The 19,880-nt window shown below is 38.1% G+C and overlaps 1 protein-coding gene across 4 annotated transcripts in view; it reads left to right on the forward strand.

Annotated features, from left to right (window-relative positions):
* The window catches only part of ADD3 (adducin 3), a 103,670-nt gene that overhangs the window by 32,263 nt on the left and 51,527 nt on the right, over positions 1-19,880 (forward strand). For 3 of the 4 annotated variants that reach the window (XM_037399335.1, XM_037399334.1, XM_037399338.1), the window contains exon 2: positions 4,200-4,244. The exons of the other annotated variant lie outside the window; for it this stretch is intronic. The gene's annotated coding sequence lies outside the window, so the exon portion shown is untranslated. The remainder of the gene's footprint in view (positions 1-4,199; positions 4,245-19,880) is intronic. 4 annotated transcript variants of the gene reach the window in all.

Here is a 19,880-nt window from a genome sequence, read left to right on the forward strand (position 1 = left end):
CCTTCCTGAATTCTGACAATACTCTCTGGTTTTACCATGGCTTATGTTCATTTCTTTTTTTTTTTTGTATTCACAGCATGAAGCTCAGCACAGATTGTAAATTGCTTTCTCCATCATAGTTACTTGGTAATTAGCTGTCAAGAGAATGAAGTCCCTTTTATAAGGCCTGTCTTGCCTTTTCCTTGGGATATCTCTGATTCTTGGTCTCCTCGTGCAGGGTGTGAAGGTAGTCTGAGAGTGCCAAGAGTGCTATTGCCCATCACATTACACCAACATTTCCAGCTTGCTTTGGAGGTAGTCAGTGTTGGTTGGCATTGCTCAAATAATAATCCCAAATGGAGAAACTGATGAGGAGATCTATTCTTTAGACTAACATGGGGTATATTGTATAAGGTACGAAGGCTATACTACCAGTAGTACTACCTTTTTTTTTCCACCTGACAAGTTGAGTAACAACCCATGGTTTTGTGCCAGTGCTCCTCACTAGCATCACCTGCCTTACTGTCAGGAAGGGAATGTTGCAGAACTGAGTCTTGTGACTGATACGAGTTATGGTTGAGGCTAGGGGTCTGTTTCTAGTTGATAAGGAACCTGACAGCATTTTGGGGAAATCAACAAAGTAGTAGAAATCTCAGCAGAAAAATATATTAGACAAAGATGCTCGATTAATTAAACATAAGTTTGCTCTCTCTCCCTCAGGAAATATATTCTTGTAAAGCCTTTCAGGTGCTGAGTTGTAGTAAAGATATCCTGTGGCCCTGGTATGGCACTTCTGTATCCCATTATATCATCTATTTTGTATGCTGAGCACTGAGAGTGGAAAAGATGGAAACATGGTTAGATTGTCAGCTGTTTCCAATGAAGAAATCTCTGTTTGGTGGAACTGTTTGCATTTCTGTGGTCAGTGGTATAAGGAAATACCACGTTATGAAAAATTCCCAATTGTTTCCTTAAGGACTCTTAGAGTTGCACAATCTTTTGATGGTTTTGTTTGTTTAAAAAAAAAAAACAACATATTAGCTGCCAGCTCTTCAGTTTGGAACTTAAAATTCTCTTAAATATTTACTAGGGCTTTACTTTTTATGCTTAAGATCTGGATTCAAACCAGAAGTGTATTTTCCTTATACATGCTTGATCAGTCATTATAGTATGAGTAGTTGAAGATGATCATATTTTCATTCCAGGACATGTTTCTTTGGGATATCCCATCAGTTCCTTGACGGTCTGTCATCGTGATTACTCATAGTTTCTGGATGCAGCTCTAAAATGTTGCTTCTCTGAGTGGGGGAGAGCTAGCTCTCAAATAACCAAGTGGCACTTTAATACTCAAGAAGAGAAATGTTATCTCTGAAATACAAATCCTTTTGTCTTACAGGCTGAAACCCTCATTTAACATTTAATTTGTACTTGCATTTTCAATATCATGTTAGGATTTGTATACTATGTCTGATTTCTGACATACATTTATTCAGATGTATTCCTTTTTTTGAAGCTGCTCATATTCAATATTTGTCTTACGGCTGTCATGTCTTCAGTTAAAATCAATCTCTCTTCCTAATTTGTTTATCCAAGAATGTCTTCCAGTTAATATTTTCCTTAATCTGCCTTTGAGTTGGTTCTTCACTGCACGACTGTTATTTCTTCTCAGATTTTTTTCCCCAGAATTGGTATGATCTGCATCCTTTGTTACTGGATGTATGATTTTTATTTTGGCCATAGATGCATTTAATTACTAAATAAGAGCTAAAAGTATGGCCTAAACAATGTTAAGTGTAGTGAAGACAACTGCTGGCCACTGCCTAGGTCAGAGTTTCATGCTTACACTCAAGGGGTGGATAGAATGGGATGAAAAGACCCCAATGAATTAAGCAGAGTGAATTAGGTCATGGCACCAAACATAGCAGTTTCACAATTGTCAAGGTTTTTTTTGTTGGGATTTCTTTGACAATGAGATTTTTGAATTGGGGAGGGAGCAAGAGCTTGTGAAAATGCGTTGAGCGATACTAGTGAGAAGGGATGTAAAGAAGAAAGGGGTTGTAGCAAAGCATTTGTGACAAAGGGCAGGAAAAAATCTTCTCAGAATTGTATGATGTTTGGAGTGTTACAGTTCTTGGCTTCAGGTCTTTCCCCCACTCCCTTCTTTTGCTGAGAGCTGTAGGGTCTCCAGTGCCCAGAGATGGGGACACAGCCAAGCAAGGTAGCCGTAGCTTGCCTGGGGGTACCCTGGTCCCTATGGGAGCTAGCGGTGCTGTACAGCTCCGGGGGAAATAAAGTAGTGTTAAACGCCATAATAAGTGGGTGCCTCTACATTCTGCCAACCAGTGCTATTGTACCCAGAGCTGTCAAGATTGGAAAGAATATTGAATTTTCATGTCTAAGAGTGGTCTACCAATACCTTCTAGAAACAATAGCTGCTAGCCTGCAAGATGGGATTTCTTGCGGGTGCTGGCTAGGCTTAAAATAATGTATCGGGAACTTGCATAGAAATAGCGTTCCCTTATCTCTAACAGTGTGAAGTAGATGAAAAATAAATCGTACTCATGCCAAGAATAAACAGTCACGTTAAAGTGTTTAAATTCCTGACTTTGTGGAGGGCTCCTGATCTAACACGACTTTTTGATGCCAATACATTTCCTCCTCTTTCCCCAGTCACTGCCATCACTTTGTATGCTCTGCCAGGGAGCAGTTGGCAGGACAGCAAAATAAGCAAATATGCCCAAGCCCCATGCAGAGCACCTGGCTAGAGCCAGTTCTGTCTCCTAAATCTGTATTCTTGTCAGATCTGAAAGTAGATGAAATAGTTCTATGGCTGTTTACCTGTATTAGTACATTGTTCATTCCTAAATACAAACTTGCTGAAAATAATGCCATGTTTATGGCAACATATATATTTCAAGTGAGCAAGGAACTGAGCTTCTGTAACAAAGTAATTCAGGGAAATAGGCAATTTGTGCACACATGCAACATCTTATTTTAACCATGGTTCTCTTGGAAGTTTTGTTTTTTGCTTCAGAGTATCTTGTGAGAATAATGTCTTACAGCAATTTTGTGTATTTCTACTTGCCTGCTTTTTGTGCACATTAGTTCTTTGGAAATCAATTCTTCACTGCTGAAATTCATACAGAACATTGAATAATCCAGCTTTTAGCGGTGATAGGGAATGGGATAGCCAGCTTGCTGAATTGTTGAAACTGGTGAAATATTTGTACATACCAAGAAGACCTAAACAGTAATGCTTGAGGATACTGTATTGTAGTCATGAAAGATTAAAAGGGAAAAAGCTGGTGATGGTTGAAAGGGGCTGTTACAATGTGATAAGTAAAAATGGGTTAACAAGTTGGTGAGAAGTACTGCCTGTGCCTGATGGTAGGCTGAGCTTAGTGTTTTCACAATGCATAAAATGTCTAATTTGCAATGTATAGATCTTAGAAAAGAAAATGTAACATATGTTTTGTATGCATGTATGAAATCAAAGAGTCTGGCCCCTGGCCCCCAGGGAATAACTGCTTTTCCTTGGAGGAGTGGTTGAGGGAAAAGGGAAGATGATAGAAATAGATTTGTCAAGTTTGATAGAAGACAACTTGTGCTCAGAGACTGAGAAGACAAAAGACGATAGAACAATTGCTACTTTATTTATTCATTTTACTTTCATGTTAGAAGATGAAGGCAAGAGGAAAACCCATAGCTGCTCAGTGGTGGGAAAGGGTCAGAGCAAGGCGGTTGTTTCCTTATGAACTTTGCTCACCAGCAGTTGTCAACCTTCAAAGAGAGGTATTGTGTTCCTTTCCCTGGCTCCCCACTGGACCAGAGCCTGCCTGCTCAGCAGCATAGCAGCTGCTCTAGAGTTCAGCTTCTGCTGGGCTAGAAGAGGAACTGTGGGTTGTGGCTGTTATGCTCTATTTTAAAAATTCAGTAGGTAGACTGGATTTTACGTATGATTTGTACCCCAGTGTGCATGAGGCAAAATGATGAGGTTCCCAACTAGGCGCTCTTAAGTGAGACTTCCCTTTGAGATTTTTTTGTATATGAAAAAAGTGTTATATTAACAAAGTAAAATGTAATTCCATTAAATATTCTGAAAAAGATTTCAAGAAACTGAATGTTGTGTTAATGCTTTTGTAAGTTTTAAGTGTACAGTATATTCTAGTAATATTGAAAAGCCTACCAGGAATCAGTAATCTCTTTCTTCTGTTTTACAGGTCAACTACATTACTAGAGCAAGGAGAATTGTGGAAAAACTCAAGGTAGTTAAAATACTTTACTGTCTGAATTCTTGGCTGTGCTGTTGCTCGTCGTTTAGTGTAATGATTTTAAAGAGGAGGAGGGGAACTGAATCAGCAAACTGCCACTTTAAAGTGGTTTTACTAAAAAGCACAGACAAAAAAAATCCACAATTACTTTGATCTCATTAATGTTGTGCAAAATACTTTCATGGGATGAAACTGTAACATAGCTTTGGTGTGTGTGTGTGTAAGTCTGAGTAATAGTGCATAATATTTACTCTAAATATGTAATGAAATTTCTTATGTGTGTGGATATAGAGTCGTCCTGAAAGTTCCAGCCACAGTGAGGTGGATATTACCTATTTGTACAACTGGGTACAATGACCAGCTGATAAGTACCATCAAAGATGAGTGAATTTGGTACTAGCAGCTTTGACAATCATCACAGTAATTAGCAGACCTCAGCACGTTATTTATGTTCAGTTTGTTTCCTATTTGTAGCCTGACACTAACCAATTCAGAGCCCTGTTTTGGTAACAAAACAGGGTTGAGGGTTGTACAAAAAATATTTATTTTCACCATTAGAGTTCAGAAACTGCAACAGGATTACTGTTTGTAGGTACCAGACCTCCTGGTCAGACATGCTAAAGGAAATTTTCTTTCAGAGACTTCTGTATCACAGGGGATAGTATTTATTATTATGTATCCTAGGGGATAGTATTCATTATCACATTATCAAAATATAAAAACGGTGGCTTTTATTAATAAAAGTTTACTGCATACTTCTGTGCACTTCAAATTGAACAGCGCTGAGCTTCTTTCTTCCACAAAGAGTGCATGAAACTGTTACTTGTGGGCAATGAGGGTAGTGAACTGGAGCTTTCTGCCCTGTTGAGTTAACGCTGAGTTTGCATGTCTTCTGCTGTGTAGGTTGTTCATGCAATACATGCAAAAGCAGTTTGCTACAGCTATGAATACAGTTGGTATGGAATTAACCTCTCAAATTTTTACTTTTAATGCAGCTTTTGGAGACTAGTTATATCAAACATTTATTTTTGTGATTGATGAGAAAAATAACGAGTTTTGGTTTTGATTGGCGTTTTCAACAGTATGGGAATTTAGAAGGGCAGAGCAACTTACAGTGCTGGTAAAAACGAAATGTGTCTACTTCTTAACCTGCCGATGGATAATTATGATTATGCTGCAGGCAATGTGGAATTTTTTAGGTTAGTTACTTGCGCAGAATAGTAAATACAGGAGAGAAATCCTGTCCCAGAGCAAAACAGTGATATTGGCAGTGATGTTCATCGAATGCCTTTTGTTTCAAGAAACAGAATAATTTCTTGATCCTTTAAATTTTGCTTTAAGATCATTCAGATGATAACTTCCACCTTTAAATTGAAGTCTTTTGTGATGCTTGGGGTGTTTAAAATACAAGTTGTTTTCCTGGGATCTTGGGAAACTGACTACTGTACATGGAGCCCCAGCATGGCTGTGTCCCCTTCGGTGCTGGACTGGCCTCTCCTGCAGGCTTTTGGTAAGATGAGAAGCTGGCAAAAAGCAGAAAAAGGAATTCATGTGTCGCTGGAAAAAAGATACAAGAGTCTCAGACTTTTTATCTGACGACTCCAGTGCTGAAGGAGAGGTTTCTATCTCTTTGCCCAGTTTAGACAAGAGATTTTACTTCAGGCTTTTTTTGCCCCTCACTGTGCAAAACCTGTCATACCCTTTTCCTGACACTTTCTCCCCCATCAGTCCCTCAAAGACTTCAAAAGAGATTTTCCCCTATTGCAAAAGGAACCAGACATGGCCTTTCTTACTCACCCTGCATTTGAAGCATTGATAAGTAACATGTGGCTGGCTCCAAACTGCAGACTTTCCCAGCCATTTAAGAAAATACTGTTAATAGTTAAGTTTTAAAAGAAACTATAAGATTGTTCTTCCTTCTTTGCAATTGCTCTTTTGTGTAATATATCCCAAGATTTTGATTCTCTTCTGAAGCAGTCAGAATTCACTACTGTCTTTCTGATTAACACATATTGAAAAGAAATGTCAAATTTCTAAAACTTTTCCATATGGGAAGGGTTTCTTTATTCATAATCTGTGTCACGCTGTTTAAGCTGTAACTTTTTCTTTAATGCCTTTGGATCATCACTGTTTGGAACATTTATTTCAGGACTGCCCTAGCAGAAAGAAAATATTATTTTTAAAACTTGAGACTGAGTAAGAGGAGCCTGGAATCAAAGTCCACTGTCTTGCGTAATTGTTTAAACCCGCTGTGCAGTTTAGTGAAGGTAAGACCTGAGTGGTCTTTTCCATAAAATGTAGCTGGGGCTTCATCTTCAAAGACAGGGTATGCCTGAGGACAGTCTCTGGTCCTTTTAATAAGAGTAGTGCTCACTTGAAAGGCAAGGCTGCAGATGAAAAAGAATGTAACCTGGGGGTTTATGAGCTTATTCAATAACTCCAATCTGGTGCATGCATTATAACGGGAGAATATGGTAAAATGACTGCATTTTTATTTCCTCCTCTGTCTAAGCAATAGTCTAAAAGCAAATGGTACAAAAATACAGTAAGGTTGAAGATTAATCTAAATCTGTGTTTAAATATATTACCTGAATTGATTTTTCTTAAAAAAAAAAAAAAGCACACCAAAAAATCCCAAACATCCTTCTCCCCAAACAGAAACAAAACCCCAAGCTCTCCCTGAAATGTAGAGAGGCTGGCTGCATTACCCCCAACCATTTCACCAGGTTAAATGAATTCGTGTGTTGACTCTTTGCTGCTGGGCAGGCTGCGTTCCCTTCAGCTTCTGTTGTCCCACATGGTTTGTGTGAGGGGGGGCTCAGACTTTGAACTGTTAAAACATTCAAGGGACCTGTTGGGGCCATTTTCTGAAACTATCTCATAAAACTCTACTTTAAGATTCAGCAAGTTTGTAAAGTTGATTTTTTTTAAATGCTTTTTTAATGCCTTTCTCTGATATGAAACATTCCATGTCCCAGATAGCTTTACTCTTTTTGCTAGAAATTAGACTTTTAAAATCCCCTTGCATGTAGTACTGACAAAGAGGTCAAGGTAGGGCAGAGTAGGACGGTTACTGAAGTATTTTTGCATATTACCAATGTAGAATTGACCAAAGTTGACCCAAACTACCTTACTTAGTGTCAGTCCTTACTGTCCCAACACACACATGTGTTATGGGGGCATATCTATTTTGCAGGATGACTGTAGTAGCCCTGTTGAGGGTCATTTTTCTAAACAAGCTGCTGTAGTTTTGTTGCTTTTCAGCCCCTGGATTTTCTAAGCCTAGAGAGAGGCTAGATGTTGTTTGTGGGACTTTTAAGCATGCTCTTGAGTGCCTTTTTTTCCTCTTTTTTTTTTTTTTTTCTTTTTTCCCCCCCCTTCTCCCCAGTGTATCTTTCAACATATTTGTCTCCATTTTCCTACCATCCCTCACCTTTCCCATCCAGCAAGGAGGAACTGGGGTAAACATTGGCTTGAAAATGGAGGAAGAGAGGTAAACATGGGCTTGAAATCTGTTTAGGCACACCCCTTCCAAGGCTTGATAAGAGGAACTGTTTAATAAGTGTTTACTCATGGATATATGGCATTTCATGTAAACATAGATTATATTCTCTGTCATCTGTCAGTTACCAGCCCTGGTGGAACCATACTTCAGCATCCTAGAGGCCTGCAATCCTCCTGTTATATGTAACTTTATTGTCCTCTCTGAGCCCCATGGTCTGTCTTATGAAAACTTTCTTCTTATTTTGGTCAGTTTGTTCTTTTATTTGGTGCCACTTCAGTCACACTGGTGGGACTCTTCAAATGTCATTGATTCTAGACAATCCTACATGAATGATGAAGCAGAATATGTGATACAAGTGTATTTCTGCCTTAAATGCCTGTTTCCAGTAAATACTTGTCAAAAGAAGTTGGTCTTGCAGTCTAATAACAAACCAAAATTAAACATACAGTTGGGCTCATGCATGTTTCATAAAATCATGTTATCTGATACCTTATTCTCTATTGTGAATTGGTTTGAAGCTTTTTTTGTTCCTAGCATGAGAAGTTTCAATGCAGAAAAGCCTGAGTCTTTGACTTTGATCTTCTTGCTAAATATTTGTAGTTGCAGACAGTAATATTTTTTCATACTGTATCTGTACTCTGCGTTTTTCTCATGCAGATTAGAAAAAGATAACTGCATTAATCATGAAAATTATTATATTTTTCTAGAGTCCTCCATTTGTCAGACTTTTTCTTTCCTGTTGAGGTGAAGAGACTTCATGGAACTCAGTTCCTGTTTGCTTGGCTGGTCTCGACTTTGTCCTGTACTGGACGTGACAATGGTGCTGTATCTCCTCCACCTTTCCCTGCTGGTGGTAGTGTTCATGCTGAACTGAGCTGTTCACTGTGACCAGTTGCATCAAAGCACTGGAACTCTGCCCAGATACTCATAAACAAATGAAATACAATGTGGGATAACATATTGTGCAAGCTAAAGTAATCAAAGAGAATATAAAAAAAAAAAAGACAAACAGAGATCCTGTTCAACGTTCCTACAGTTGTTGCCTTTCTCCTGAAAAAGCACTTGCTTTGTGTGTTGCTCCTGTTGCTTTATTACAGATGTGTGTGTGTTGCGTGGCTGATTGTGTTCTTAATTATTATTTTAAAAACGTGTAATTCTCAATGTAGATTGCCCTTACAAAGTAGAACCTGGTTCTCTGTATCCTCAGCACTAGGCTGATGATTGTCTTGTCTCAAAAGAGCCAAAACGAAAGTTTCTTTGGCATGAGCAGATTAAGCTGGAGCACTTGCACTGCTTCTCTCGCTGTGATGGAAAGCTGGAAGATGAGAGCTTAATAGCTGAGGAAGCTTTTAAAGTAAAACAGGAAAACATTACCCTAGGATACTTTCAGAATTGCTGCTACTTCAGTGATCCATAGTAGTAAGGAGAGCTTATCCAAAATCATGCAGCCTTTAAAAATCTGAATAGGGCACTTCAAGCAACGATTCTGCTTCTTCAGGCGTGCTGCTAATACTTGGGTTTGTGCAGAACTTCCGTAGATGTTAAGTCTGTTACGGATTTAAGGAAAAGACATTCAGAATTTTCCAGCCAGCATATCTTTTGAAGCCGTTATTTTAATCACATTAAAATAATGACTTGCTGTTGCTGCCTCCCCCCACCTCGACTCAAGTGCCTGGAACATGTTGAAATGTGTTGGATTGCTTTCTGCCATTTTCCCTTTCCCTTTCCGATGCCCCTATCATGGAAACAGTTTGCTGGCAGCAGATAAGCTTCTGTATCTTAATCATGTCAAATTCCTTGGTCTGTGTGATAAAGCGGTGTCATGTGAGGTAGGAGGAGGAAGAGGACAGCATTTGTGTAAAGTGTCTGATTGTAGCAGGGGTTGGAGGAGCTTGGTGGGTATGTCCAGCAGGAACTGTAGGGAGTGGGTGCTGCTGAGCATGTGAGAGAAGCACTGGAGCTCTGGAGTTCACCAACTAAAAAACTTGTCCTTTTTCAGTTGACATGATCAGGCTGTTAAAAGTTAGTAGTACAGATTGTGTTACCAAATCCTGTTAATTATGAATTAATGAAGAACAGCGCTGAAAAAAAGAGTTGATATAATTAATCAGTAGCTTGTGACATGGTGATCAGATTTTCAGCTCTTTATGTGATGCTGGAATTAAAGCTGAAAATGCTGATTCAGAATTGCAGACTGGCATATTTTAAATCAGTAAGCTTATAACTACAAGAGAACGGATCTAGCTTAAAATTCAATATTGTTTCTAAAAGGAAAAATCATTCTATTTTGCTAGCAGTCTAACTATTAACAAAATGGGTTTAAATGTGTCACCCTATCCCTACCACGTTGTACTTAAATTTTTTAATTGCTTCTTAGTTTAGGAGTAAGTCTGTCCCTCATGGCTTAAAAGTGCTGAATCTTTGTAAGCATTAAAAAAATAAAAATGTACCTAGATGTGTATCAGCTTATCACTTTAACTTTACAGTGGAGATTATTGGGTGTTTATCCAACCTATTCTGGTTTGGCTTTACTCATCAGCTGAGTGGCGTGAATGAAGAATAAATGTTTTAAAACCTGTGTTTTTTCCAAAGTAGTTACAAGCCTTGAATCTCCTGCTCAATACTGACTAACTTGCAACAACAGCTTGTGGATTTACAATTTTTTTTTTCTCCTTCAGTCATTGAACTTCACTCAGTAACGATGACCTCCTTAGCAATGTTGATATTTTAGAACTCAGTTTAATAAACACACAGCTTTTTGTTTCCCCTCCGTTGAAGCTGGATTTACTTCTTAACAGTTCAGTTGTAGTAATATGAGGTTTTTTTCTGTCTGCTAATGATCAGTGACTCTTCATAGGAAAAAAATCAGTTAAATATACAGCTAGTTTTAAGATTTGGCTTAGTTGTGTACCTTGACATCATATTAACCTAACACAGCCAAGTTATTTGCAGCTGACGCTGTCTTAATTGTGTTCCTTCTAAAGGGTTTCTGCTGTTAACTGAGACCTCCCAACTCTACAGTCTCTGCTGGTTATCAGCTAGGAGTGCTAGGAAACGTGATTTGTGTTATCATCTTTATACTGGGGAGAGCTTGGTTGAAGGGCAGGGATTGGGGGTAAAAAAAATTGCTAACAGTGTAAGTGCCGAGTCTGTCTTCTTTATGATCCATGTTTGGGAATTGTTTTCAGTGGTTGACAGCGGCTGCTGTTGTGGAGTCTCTACACCTTGATGTAGAGATATGTAGGGTTTCATGTCAAATGGTTCCATTTGAAGCTTGTCTGTTCAAGGAATTGGAGCAACCTGTAATTAGTTCTTTAAATTTTAAGTTCAATTTATCCATGCTTCTGGATGAACACTAGTGCAGCTACACAAATTAGTGAGTGGTGATTACTTTAACTGTAAGGATGGGAATAGACCTTTTATACTTGACATAGGTTGTACCTTTAGTTAATTCTTCTAATAAGCTAAAGCAGTCAAGCCCCCAAATGTTACCATTTAATGCCACTACCATGAAATCCTTTGTTTGCAGTCTTTGAATATGTTTCTTAAAAAAATAAAATAAAATATGAAACATACTGTAACTCACGAGTTCCAATCCTGGTTATAATGCATAGAACAAATATTCTTGATGTTTGGAGCAGTAACCTGCTACCATGAAGGTACAGAAGGAGATAATTTCATTAGTGTTTTCAAGGAAGAAGCCTGTTGATACGAGTCTCAAGCTTGCAGAAGGCGGTGTCTTCAGAAAGCATCAATGTCACTTTTGGTATGTTGGAATAGGGGGTCTGGGATAGCAGAGCTGGTTCTTACCTGGCTCTCCATAAGTATGTTTATGTGACTGAACTGAAAGTTCACTGAGCCAGAGAACTGAACGCTGCAGCTCCCAAGCTCCCATGCCAGTCTTCTGCCTTTGCTAGTTGTAAGGGTGGTTGTTGTAAGGAAGTTGAAGCTTGCAGGTAGTAAAGCAGCTCTTTAAAGACTGTGAATTGGAAGTTGGATAAAATATATACTGTCTATCAAAGACTTCCAACTTCGTTGTTGTTGTTGCTTTTTATTTTCAAGAGCTAAGTAGGATTTTATAGCGGAGTTAAGGAATCTCTTAGAAACAAGGAGAAATCTTTCAAAAGTCGAGGTTTTCTCCAAAGAAAATAAAACGGAAAAAAAAAAGCAGCTCCTCTTGCAAATTAAATTTTAAAGTATAATAAGTCTGGCCAAAAGATATTCTGAGAAACAATTTGCTAAAGATATGAGAGTCTACAGTAAATCATTTAAATTGAATCATTTCAAGTACCTCAGAAATGGACGTCCTGCCAGACAGACTGGAGAGCTGATAGATGACTGAACTGTAAAAGTGCTCGGCAAAGATAAGGCACAGAACGAAAGCTAAATTATTTGTATCCAAGTTGACTTTCCTGAGAGATTTTAATGCAGGAACTTTGCTTTGTAGGTGATATTTTGAGAATTGGTCTCAAATTGAAATGTTGGTAGGAAAGGGTTTTGCAACCTCAAAAAAAATAACATCAAAAAGATAACATTTGCCCAAGAAATCTTAAGGTAACTGCATGTGACAACACTGATCTGGCAACTGTGATCTGTTACTTTAAACTGCCACAGGATCAGAGGCAGGAAAACAGGCAAACACAATTTCAATATATTAAAAGCATTCCAGAAATAGTCAGGGTACCACAGACCTGCAGGTCTGTACAGGCACGTTGGTATGCTTTATTAGGAACAAAGACCACAGGACTGGTAAACATGTGGGCATATATAATTTATCCCATGATTTGAGGAAAGTATACACGTACATTCCAAATAGATGGTCTTTAGCCTTATGGTGAGAGATGCAGTTAATTGGGTCCTTTCTTTTTCCTCTCCTTCAGCTTGCAGAATTGAAACTGCCAGTGGTGTCAAATGCAATTAAAAGAAAGTAAAAAATATTTGTTCTGTAATCATATACTTTTGTGAAAAATATACTTACTTAATAATGAGAAACAGTATACTATACAGCAGTGTAACTTTTTTGTTAGATTAGATGAATGTCAATAAATAATTGGATCATAAGAAACAGTGGACTTAAATTAACTGTATTGCATCAAGTGCACTAAATGACCTGTCTGAACTCAAAATCTGTGATGTAATTTAGATGTGAATGTTCAGTTTTGATCAAGTTCTGACCACAAGATTTAGGTGAAGCTTAGTTTGCAGTGAATGCGGCGTGGTCAGAAAGTAGGCTTGTGAAATCTGCCAAGTCTGAATTTTCTCCTGTCTTCATATGTGATTGGCATGTGTCAGACTGGAAGCGTGTGACTTTTTTTTACATTCCTGATAACACGCACGTCTTGGTAAGAGGATACAAAATAAGTAAGGTTTAGCATCATCCTGACATCAGATACAAGGGTTCAGGATAAAAGATTCTTTGGACTAATAGTGGCTTCATGGAAGTTGGGTGCATGCACGGTTTGATGGGTGCGGTCTAACTTTGGATGTAGATCAAATACGTTTTAAGTTTCTTCATTGTAAAAAGTTTGCATTGGAATTAAACATCACTTTTTTTCCTACTAGTTCATCATAAGTGTATGAATTCATGAACTGAAAGAGAATGTGGGCATTTTAAGACTTCACTTACTCAGCAAAAGGGAAGAATACCTGATTAAGAGACAGAGCTGTTTGATACACTTGTTTCAATGACACTTCCCTTGAAGGAGTAAACACTTGCACAAAGCAGTAAGGCTGTGCCCAGTGAGGATTTTTTTTCAGCTACTTATCATTCTGAGGAGGAAGAACTTGCATTTCACCAATTGTCTATAAAGTTGTTGATGACCTGTGGATGTTTGAGAAGATAAGTAACTGAGGAAGATAACCCCTTAATGCTGATCTCTGTAAAGATTTTAATACCTTAATGATGGTGATATAGCTTTAAAGTGAAACACATTTACTAGACCAGCCAAAAGGCCTTTTCCTGCGTCAGGAATATATCAACTATATACCAATTTTGTACCAAGGAATCATAAAATCAGGAAGGGTTACCAAAAAGGTCAGGTTACTTCCATGGAAACTCTTTCTTTGACCAAATCTGTCCTTCAGGCTTTGGGAAGATACACTGTAGATAAATTTATGCTATTCTTTTTAAAGCATAAAACACCAAGTTTGCACCGCTGTTATTTTGCGTATGTTGTATCATATGGAAGAAAGCATATGTTTGTAGGTGGATACTGATAAGCTTGCGTGATTCAAAAAAGCTTTCAAAAATCCTTTCATTTTCACCTTAACTTAGTGTTGCATGTTTGCCATGAATCATGCCAATTCAACCCCCTATCATCTAGCTGTCGAGCTTAAATAAGCTTTTACCAAATACATTTTAGTGTAACGCATTCAATACGTTTCGCTGTAATGAACTCTGTAGTGCAGTGAGCATAGCAAGGCGCTTGTAGCAGGCTGATGGATGTGAGGGGTTTGTTGCTTTAACTCAACTTTCAACATGAACTGTTAAAGGATTTCTAGTATAAAGGAGTACTTTGCTTATTTACATGTCATGCTAACATTGAAATGTAAAGATTTTAGTCCAGAAGTGAGAGTTGTGTAATGCATTTGCTAAATTTTTGGCTCATTTTTCTTTCTTGACAGCAATAACAAAATACAGAAGGTGGTCTTCGAGATGTACATTAGCTTCAAGCATTTACTGGGAGCAGAAGGGAAAGCATTATCGTTGTTTTAAAAATGTTTTATGGAACTTGTTAAACACCATTTTCTCTTAAAATGTTTCACTTTATAGTAGTCTCTGTGGATATACATTTTCCTAATTAAGTAGATTTGTATTTTGATCACAAACCAAATAAAATCTAAATCTACCGTTTCCCTCATGCCTCCTCCTTTCACCTTTTCTCCTGCTCTATTCCCTGCATGTTGACACTTTTTTATTTATGTTTTTAAGGAATCAAACATTTATTTTCATTAACATTTGTTATGTTAGCGGCTCCTGCACTTGGTATTCTGAAAGCTTGTTTGTGCCTGGTGACATTTTCTCACAGCATATTTTAATCTACACTCATGCTACTGTTACCAGATCTTGTTTTTTGCTTGGTACTGATAGATACTCATTTTATACTGTGTTGTAAGGCAATGCAGAAAATTAGTATGTAATATGGCTTGTTGACTGTAGCAATGTAAAAGACCCCATGGCCTCTGAAGTTAGTGAGATGCATAGAAAAATGTACTATCTGTCATACTGTGTGAATTGCAAGAATTTAATGAGTAGGCTCTTGTTCTTAAATGCACCATTTGCCATTTTCCCCCCCCTTGGTATTTAAAATAGCTAAGTGATCTAGTCTTGTGTTTCCTTGGTCTTGCATGCAGCGTGCATCTTGCATAACTTGAGATGTCTGCAATATGGATGTCTGCTTGTGAATTATGTGCCTCTGTTGTAATCACTGTAAGTCTATGAATGCTGCCAATGAAGTCTAGAAAATAACTCACTTCATCCTAGAGAGAGATTTTAATTAGACAACAAATCAAAATGTTATGTAAATATCTAAAGTTAGGAAAAAAGAATCAAACTCTAGGACCTAATGAATTCATGAATACAAATGTTGAACGTGACGATACTAAATTTAAGTAGTTCATATGTAATATGAATGGTAAATGAAAACTATCACTTCAGGACCTAGGAATTTTCCTTTCAGACCAGGAACTTCTAGACATTGAGCAACTTTGTTCCTGAGTCAAATTCTGGAGAGACAGATCATCCCAAGTGACTCGAATTACTTAACAAAAAGTATGAACTCCTCTAGTAAGTTCAAAAGGGTGCTATTAATCCTTAATCATTATGTAATTTAAGTATTTCTAGGCACTATCAAGCACCTTCCATACTTCAGTAATTATTCCGATGTATGATACATATTGCCAGTTCATTCATGCGGGCACTTTCTCAGCATGAGTAAACGCAACTTCCTCGTGTTACAGGTGAATGTGAACACTAGGGATTTTCTACGTCCCTTTTGCATTCTTTTAATGTTAAATTCTTTGCTGTGTAGCAAATCTGAGAGCCATGCACCACTTAAAACCTCACTACTACTCACCCATACATCTATTTTGGGATGTAAGTGGTACTCGGGCTCAGAGCCCTCTCTGCATCTGAATTTTAGCCGTAGTCACTTAAATTTATCTCCAGCTTGAAGCATCGTGCCTAAATTTAAATGGTAAACTCTTAAGAGCAGAAGAATTGTGGCATTTATTTCTGGAACACATCTTCCATGCTTTACTTAAAAGTAAAGATCCTAGATAGGTTTGCTGCACAATAAAGAATTTTGCTTTGGAGAAGAAAAAGCAAAAAGAGAAGAGACTAGTCAGTGGACAGTTGTGTTTAGTTAGCCAGCTGGCATACATGCACCTGCAAGATTCATTTCAGTGATTTCTCTTTGTAGTGTTCAGCTGAGTTTTACTGATGCAGTGTAGTTTACTCTGTTGTTGTGTTTAACATCTATCAGTATTTTCTTAGCCTTCTAACAAAATATTGCTGAAAACTGAACCTGAGAAACAATACCCATTCTAATAAGTATGGTGGGGAGGGAGTTATTGATAAGTTATGTCATTTCTTAAGGCAGCTATGGCACTGTCACCATCCCCCAGTTTGCTGAAATATCTTATATATTGAAGTAGGTCTAATAAAGTCTTTAATCCTTCTGGGATTTTTAGTTTTAAAACTTCTCTGTGTTTTGCTGTTTAAGTATAGTTTTGCCTTGTATTGCACAGTATTTATGATAAGTAATATTAAGTAATATATAGTATTTGTATTGCAGCACTTCATGTGAAAAGAACTAACGTTCTTGGAGAGCTGGCCTATGGAGGTCTTGGTGTTGATGAGTGCAGCTCTTCCTGTGTGCACTTATTTCCACCTCCTTCCCCTTGTACCTTCTTCCCCCATGTAAAGCTGGGTTGATCACATACAGAAACTTTCTGTGTATGTTTCTAATATGTGAGGAAGTCAGGTTTTGCTGCGGCAGACAGCAAGCAATACAAGGACAAATACAAATCCCTCAGTGGATTTGCCCAGTGTTGAATAGCTAAAAGTGAAATTACGGGAAGAATGGTGAGTGCAGTTCTTGCTTTTAAGCAGCAGTGGAAATACTCTGGCAACAATATAGTGTGATTACTTGCAGTCTAAAGTGTGCTATACTTCTGATTTAAAAAAAATTAATCTGCTTTTGTTTACCCATTATTGAGTTGTTGGTTCTGAGGGAGTAAAAAGAGAAAGTGTTTTAAGCCATTCATACAAATTCATACTTTCTAGTCAACCATAGAATTTAGAATTACTTTCCTTGGGAAACTGTAAATTACCAAAAGTCCTCTGTAAATTACCGAAAGTCCTCTGTTTTTGCATTTTCCCAGTGATAGCATGGTGTGCTTGTGTAGGTATTTCAGAGATGATACAAATCTTTGGAAGCATTGGTCTAAACTTTGGAGATCCATATTTAAAAAGGTATTGTTTAAATGTTTTGTTAATCTTGTTTGCTGAAAGAATACAGTTCCCACATTTGTTTCAATACTGCATGGATACAATATTACAGTCTTACTTCTGCAGAGTGTTTTTCTTTCCACACACTGGGACACAAGCAGTTTTAGCAGACCAAATTTATTTAGCAAAATATGCAAGGTGGTATTCTTCAGCATGCTTTTTTGTAAAAGGAAATAGCTCTTTGATAGTTATTTCTTACCTTAGGTACTGGTCTTGAAAATTGTCAGGTGCAAATATTTTATTAGTGTTACTCTTCTGAACACCTGTGCAGTTTGAGATGTTGCCTCTGGTTGAGTGGTCCAGCAACAGCAGTTTTGATTTACTAAAGGTCAAAGGAGCTTTTTTTAAATGTGTTGGAGCTGAAGAAAAAAATTCTGGTAACATATATTAGAAGACTCTTGTGTGTGGCTTTACCCAGCAAAAAGGAATCTATATGGATAACTTGGAAAAATGGGGGCTGGCTTGGGTTAAGGGAGGAAAAAAATACATGTTTTTTAAATATGTTAGAGGAAAAAGTTGAGCTGTGCATGTAGCCTGGTGAGTTTATTCCAGAGTGGGATGAAATTTCCAGGTGCTTAGTGGGGCAGGGTTTGTGGATGTTACTGAATAGCATCCTCCTCTCATATACTCTGTCTTTCCTGAAATCCCAAGAGTGGCATGTGGGGATTTTATTCATAGCGAAAACTAAAAAGCTGAATTCTGCCATTAGCGCTGGAGCTTCAGGGCTGCAAACACTGGTAAGGTTACTTACCAATAAGTAGTAATTACTTAGAAGTCTTATGCTAGTTCAGATGGAGCCAAGTCTAGCAACTTCACTGTAAAAGCGCTGATCCCGAGTAAAAGAAACAGAATTTGTGAAGTGCTCCCAAATGTACCTGTTTGGCACCAGCCAACGTAAAAACATCGTGGCAGAGCTGATAGAGACCCATGGGTTTCTGACACTGTCCCACCTTGCCTCTGCCAGTAAGCGACAATCATGTCTGTCCTGCATGCTGAGCCTGGCTTTGTTGGCAGGTCCTCATCCCTGGCCCCCCTCCTGCCGCCCTCTGCCCCAGATAACTTTATCCTCATAACACAGATATGCAGTACTGGTCTGGATTTCATTTCTTCTGCTTCAGCTTCGTGCGATCTCACGCACATTCCTAACGCGTTACCAACAGCCCACGTCCCTGAAAGCGCGGTATCAGCTTTCAGTGGCAAAAGCTCGGAGGGGAAACAGGCTGGTTCCTCCATGCACAAACAGCTGGGCAGTTGTAGATGGAATTAATTGCTGATATACACTGGCTGTGTTTTTCTTCTCTTGTCATTTCCTTTGCAGCTGTGAAAGGCAAGTTTTTTAGGTTTTGAAAATGGCACAGACCTCAGTAGTTGGGGTGTAAAAGTACTGCAACATGTATGCGTGTTAGGATTTGCATAAAAAGTAAAACCACTCCGAAGCTGTAACAACCAGACCTGTTGACATTGGTATTCAAATTCCAACGGCACCTTCCAAAAGTAATTTCTGGCTTTGGATTTCCAGCTTGAAAAAACCTGTTGAGGGAGATTTGGCTTTCTGAAAGCAACAGTCAGTATTGTCGAAAACAGGAGTCTGAAGTTAAGCATTGAAAGTAACCTGTTCTGAATATGGTAGTCTTCCATCTATTAGTCTTGGAGTTGTTATATCAAATGCACTGATGCTGCTCTAGCCAAATGTGAAACAGTCAAGTTGCTGAAAGTAGTGTTCCAGGCTGGCAGTTATGGGAAATTTATCACGAGGCTGGAAAATACGCATGTTATCAACAGAACTGCATGTCTGCCTCGAGGCTTCACCCAGCCCGTAACAATGCAAAAACAAACCACTCATCACAAATTAAAAAATGCTGTCAAAAGTAGATTCTGCGTGCTAATGGCGTCAGAAACTACATCATGCTGGGTTTAGTCGTAAAATCAGTGGAAAAATGTGGAGTACCTGTTGTTGAAGATAAGTTTTTGTTAGCTTCCACCCTGTAAGTCCCACAGATATTTTTCCCCTTGTTTATTAAACTGTTCTGAATGCACTTTTGTTTTATGGACTTGTTAGGCCTCCCCTACTAGCATGCTACTAGCAGGTTTATACTGCCATGCAATTTACCCAGTGGAACACCTATGAGCTTTTTTTTGCCAAAATAACAACAGCTCTCCTAGGGATTTTACTGATACATAGTAACTGCATACTGCATGTTTATAAACACCCGATATGTAGAATGTATTGTTTATTTAAACAAATATTAGAGAAAGTTTTTGTTGTTTCAAGACCTGGTCATAAGAACTAGATCAATGAAGTTGTACAAATATGCTGAAAATGTCCCTACTAGTTTATGTTGTGCAAATACTTGTACCACAAGAAGAGTATTTCAAAGGTCCCACTGAAACCAGGGCTATTATTTGTGGTAAGAAATACTGTGTAGAGTGAAGAAGGGTTGACAGACCAAGATCTTTTCTTTATTTTTTTTATTTAAAAAAAAAAACAACAAAACAAACACACTAAAAAAAAAACCCCAAAAACAAAACTCCCCCAAAATAAAAAGTTACACAGCTCTTGAAAAGAGCCAGACTTTCAGTCATAGCACCCACATTAGCCAGACTGTTTGCAAAG

Source organism: Falco rusticolus, chromosome 9, assembly GCF_015220075.1.
Source record: "Falco rusticolus isolate bFalRus1 chromosome 9, bFalRus1.pri, whole genome shotgun sequence".
In the NCBI taxonomy this organism is placed as follows: domain Eukaryota; kingdom Metazoa; phylum Chordata; class Aves; order Falconiformes; family Falconidae; genus Falco; species Falco rusticolus.